This window comes from Panthera onca, chromosome B3 (assembly GCF_046562875.1).
Source record: "Panthera onca isolate mPanOnc1 chromosome B3, mPanOnc1 haplotype 2, whole genome shotgun sequence".
Classification (NCBI taxonomy): domain Eukaryota; kingdom Metazoa; phylum Chordata; class Mammalia; order Carnivora; family Felidae; genus Panthera; species Panthera onca.
In genome coordinates this window covers 49,226,363-49,231,500 of record NC_138344.1, presented here as the reverse complement: position 1 = coordinate 49,231,500, position 5,138 = coordinate 49,226,363, and the positions used below count along the sequence as shown (strand labels likewise).

At 44.1% G+C, this 5,138-nt stretch overlaps 1 non-coding gene across 1 annotated transcript; it reads left to right on the top strand.

Moving 5' to 3' along the window:
* The first annotated feature begins 665 nt into the window (after positions 1 to 665).
* Positions 666 to 773, top strand: LOC145715582 (U6 spliceosomal RNA). The gene has a single exon (XR_014137866.1). It is a non-coding gene; the product is annotated as a U6 spliceosomal RNA (small nuclear RNA).
* The last annotated feature ends 4,365 nt before the right edge of the window (positions 774 to 5,138 follow it).

The following is a 5,138-nucleotide window of genomic DNA, read 5'->3' as shown; positions in this document are numbered from 1 at the left end:
AAAATTCAGGATTAGTGGGACCTGAAGCTTATACAGTTTGTGAGGTAGGTCTTTAAGAAAAGAATAGAGGGGTGCCTGGGTGGCTTGGTCGGTTGGGCATCCGACTTTGGCTCAGATCATGATCTCACCATTTGTGAGTTTGAGCCCCGCATAGGGCTCTATGCTGACATCTCAGAGCCTGGAACCTGCTTCGGATTCTGTGTCTCATTCTCTCTCTCCCCTCCCCCATTTGTGCTCAGTCTCTCTCTGTCTCTCAAAAATAAATAAATGTAAAAAAAAAATTTTTAAGGAAAGAATATGGACTTGTGAATACAAAATTAGGCTCAAAGGTAGAGTATTTCTAGAAGCTATTCCTACACCTAGGTAATAACTATAAAGAAGAGATACAAACCATATAGAAATGTCTCACTAAAATGAAACTAAACGTATCCCCCCTTCAATCAACTTCCATTCAGCTGGATCTCAAAAATGTCTGAAGCAGCTCCAACACCACCTAATACAAGAGAAAATGTGACTAGGGAAACTAGTGGAAGGGGACAGTGGTTTTAATCAATTGTGGTTTAAATATATTCTGCAAACTTTATAAAAACATATGACCATGTGACCATATGACAAGTGACATGCCCTGCAGCTAAAGCTTTCTTAGCTTAAGGGGGGGGGGGGGGGTGGCTGACTTTGGCCACACATATAATAAAATTGGAAAGACACAGATAAGATTAACATGGCCCCTGCACAAAGATGACATACAATGGTGTGAAGCCTTACATAATAAAAAGGAAAAAAAGGGAAGACAGGAGGGAGGAGGCTGTTGCATTAGTAATGAAACAAAGATGAGGCCTGAATCAGGATAGCTGCAACATAGGTAGAAAAGGATTAGATAAGTGGGATATTTTGGATGTTGAATAGGCAGGGCTTGGGAACTCATTGAAAATAGTAGGTGAATGAGTGAAGGGAGTGTGAGTTCATTTCTGGGTTGGATGTCAAGAGTGGATGATGGTGCCATTGACTGAACTGGAGTGTACGGAAGGAAAAGCAGGTTTGGTGGGGAAGAAGAGACTAAATTCAGTTTGGAGCACATTGAGTTAAAGTGTGTTTGAAACATTAATTCACTCACCCAGAAATTCTTTCTTGAGCATCTAGTATGCTCCAGGCACCATATTAGGTGCTGAGGATGTAGTGGTAACCCAGGTAAGATCCCGACCTTCATGGAGCTGCCATTCTACTGGGGGGATCAGAAAAAAAAAAAAGAAAAAAAAGAAAAAAAAATTACTTTTGTGAAAAGTTTCTAGGTTGTGATCTCCAGGGAACTTCAGAAAACCTCTAATATTACAGTCTGTACCTCTCTTGGCACTAATCTTCAAGAGTAGTCTCCCTCCATTCTAGCACATAGCCCTCAAGATGGAGAGGGTGTTAGGGGAGAGGGAAGGCTTGAAGGCCCATAGACCTGTCTACACTCATTGCAAATTCCCACATCCCCAGCCCTGCCCACCATGCTGTTATCTAGCTGTCAGTAGGCTGCTTTTTTGCCTTATGGTGTCAATGAGGCCAACAATGAGCTACGCAGGTAATTACCAGGGCACAGAATCCTATCTAAAGATTAATATCTGGGAGTGCCGGAAGATGGTGGCGTAGGAGGACGCGGGGCTCACAGCGCGTCCTGCCGATCACTTAGATTCCACCTACACCTGCCTAAAGAACCCAGAAAACCGCCAGAGGATTAGCAGAAGGGAGTCTCCGGAGTCAAGCGCAGACTAGAGGCCCACGGAAGAGGGTAGGAAGGGCGGCGAGGCGGTGCGCGCTCCACGGACTGGCGGGAGGGAGCCGGGGCGGAGGGGCGGCTCGCCGGCCAAGCGGAGCCCCCGAGTCTGGCTGGCAAAAGCGGAGGGGCCGGACGGACTGTGTTCCGACAGCAAGCGCGACTTAGCGTCTGGGAGGTCATAAGTTAACAGCTCTGCGCGGAAAGCGGGAAGGCTGGAGGACAAAGGGAGGGAGAGCTGCTGAGCCCCCGGTCGGCAGAGCTCAGCTTGGCGGGGAACAAAGGCGCCAGCGCCATCTCCCCCGCCCATCCCCCAGCCAAAATTCCCAAAGGGAACCAGTTCCTGCCAGGGAACTTGCTCGCTCCGCGCAAACACCCAACTCTGTGCTTCTGCGGAGCCAAACCTCCGGCAGCGGATCTGACTCCCTCCCGCTGCCACAGGGCCCCTCCTGAAGTGGATCACCTAAGGAGAAGCGAGCTAAGCCTGCCCCTCCAGCCCCCGTGCACCTTGCCTACCCACCCCAGCTAATACGCCAGATCCCCAGCAACACAAGCCTGGCAGTGTGCAAGTAGCCCAGATGGGACACGCCACCCCACAGTGAATCCCGCCCCTAGGAGAGGGGAAGAGAAGGCACACACCAGTCTGACTGTGGCCCCAGCAGTGGGCTGGGGGCAGACATCGGGTCGGACTGCGGCCCCGCCCACTAACTCCAGTTACACACCACAGCACAGGGGAAGTGCACTGCAGGTCCTCACCACGCCAGGGACTCTCCAAAATGACCAAACGGAAGAATTCCCCTCAGAAGAATCTCCAGGAAATAACAACAGCTAATGAACTGATCAAAAAGGATTTAAATAATATAACAGAAAGTGAATTTAGAATAATAGTCATAAAATTAATCGCTGGGCTTGAAAACAGTATACAGGACAGCAGAGAATCTCTTGCCACAAAGATCGAGGGACTAAGGAACAGTCACGAGGAGTTGAAAAACGCTTTAAACGAATTGCAAAACAAAATGGAATCCACGATGGCTCGGCTTGAAGAGGCAGAGGAGAGAATAGGTGAACTAGAAGATAAAGTTATGGAGAAAGAGGAAGCTGAAAGAAAGAGAGAGAAAAAAATCCAGGAGTATGAGGGGAAAATTAGAGAACTAAGTGATACACTAAAAAAAAATAATATACGCATAATTGGTATCCCAGAGGAGGAAGAGAGAGGGAAGGGTGCTGAAGGGGTACTTGAACAAATTATAGCTGAGAACTTCCCTGAACTGGGGAAGGAAAAAGGCATTGAAATCCAAGAGGCACAGAGAACTCCCTTCAGACGTAACTTGAATCGATCTTCTGCACGACATATCATAGTGAAACTGGCAAAATACAAGGATAAAGAGAAAATTCTGAAAGCAGCAAGGGATAAACGTGCCCTCACATATAAAGGGAGACCTATAAGACTCGTGACTGATCTCTCCTTTGAAACTTGGCAGGCCAGAAAGGCTTGGCACGATATCTACAGTGTGCTAAACAGAAAAAATATGCAGCCGAGAATCCTTTATCCAGCAAGTCTGTCATTTAGAATAGAAGGAGAGATAAAGGTCTTCCCAAACAAACAAAAACTGAAGGAATTTGTCACCACAAAACCAGCCCTACAAGAGATCCTAAGGGGGATCCTGTGAGACAAAGTACCAGAGACATCACTACAAGCATAAAACATACAGACATCACAATGACTCTAAACCCATATCTTTCTATAATAACACTGAATGTAAATGGATTAAATGCGCCAACTAAAAGACATAGGGTATCAGAATGGATAAAAAAACAAGACCCATCTATTTGCTGTCTACAAGAGACTCATTTTAGATCTGAGGACACCTTTAGATTGAGAGTGAGGGGATGGAGAACTATTTATCATGCTCCTGGAAGCCAAAAGAAAGCTGGAGTAGCCATACTTCTATCAGACAAACTAGACTTTAAATTAAAGGCTGTAACAAGAGATGAAGAAGGGCATTATATAATAATCACAGGGTCTATCCACCAGGAAGAGCTAACTATTATAAATGTCTATGCGCCAAATACCCGAGCCCCCAGATATATAAAACAATTACTCATAAACATAAGCAACCTCATTGATAAGAATGTGGTCATTGCAGGGGACTTTAACACCCCACTTACAGAAATGGATAGATCATCTAGACACACGGTCAATAAAGAAACAAGGGCCCTGAATGATACATTGGATCAGATGGACTTGACAGATATATTAGAACTCTGCATCCCAAAGCAACAGAATATACTTTCTTCTCGAGTGCACATGGAACATTCTCCAAGATAGATCATATACTGGGTCACAAAACAGCCCTTCATAAGTTTACAAGAATTGAAATTATACCATGCATACTTTCAGACCACAATGCTATGAAGCTTGAAATCAACCACAGGAAAAAGTCTGGAAAACCTCCAAAAGCATGGAGGTTAAAGAACACCCTACTAACGAATGAGTGGGTCAACCAGGCAATTAGAGAAGAAATTAAAACATATATGGAAACAAACGAAAATGAAAATACAACAATCCAAACGCTCTGGGATGCAGCAAAGGCAGTCCTGAGAGGAAAATACATTGCAATCCAGGCCTATCTCAAGAAACAAGAAAAATCCCAAATACAAAATCTAACAGCACACCTAAAGGAAATAGAAGCAGAACAGCAAAGGCAGCCTAAAGCCAGCAGAAGAAGAGAAATAATAAAGATCAGAGCAGAAATAAACAATATAGAATCTAAAAAAACTGTAGAGCAGATCAACGAAACCAAGAGTTGGTTTTTTGAAAAAATAAACAAAATTGACAAACCTCTAGCCAGGCTTCTCAAAAAGAAAAGGGAGATGACCCAAATAGATAAAATCATGAATGAAAATGGAATGATTACAACCAATCCCTCAGAGATACAAACAATTATCAGGGAATACTATGAAAAATTATATGCCAGCAAATTGGACAACCTGGAAGAAATGGACAAATTTCTAAACACCCACACTCTTCCAAAACTCAATCAGGAGGAAATAGAAAGCTTGAACAGACCCATAACCAGCGAAGAAATTGAATCGGTTATCAAAAATCTCCCAACAAATAAGAGTCCAGGACCAGATGGCTTCCCAGGGGAGTTCTACCAGACATTTAAAGCAGAGATAATACCTATCCTTCTCAAGCTATTCCAAGAAATAGAAAGGGAAGGAAAACTTCCAGACTCATTCTATGAAGCCAGTATTACTTTGATTCCTAAACCAGACAGAGACCCAGTAAAAAAAGAGAACTACAGGCCAATATCCCTGATGAATATGGATGCAAAAATTCTTAATAAGATACTAGCAAATCGAATTCAACAGCATATAA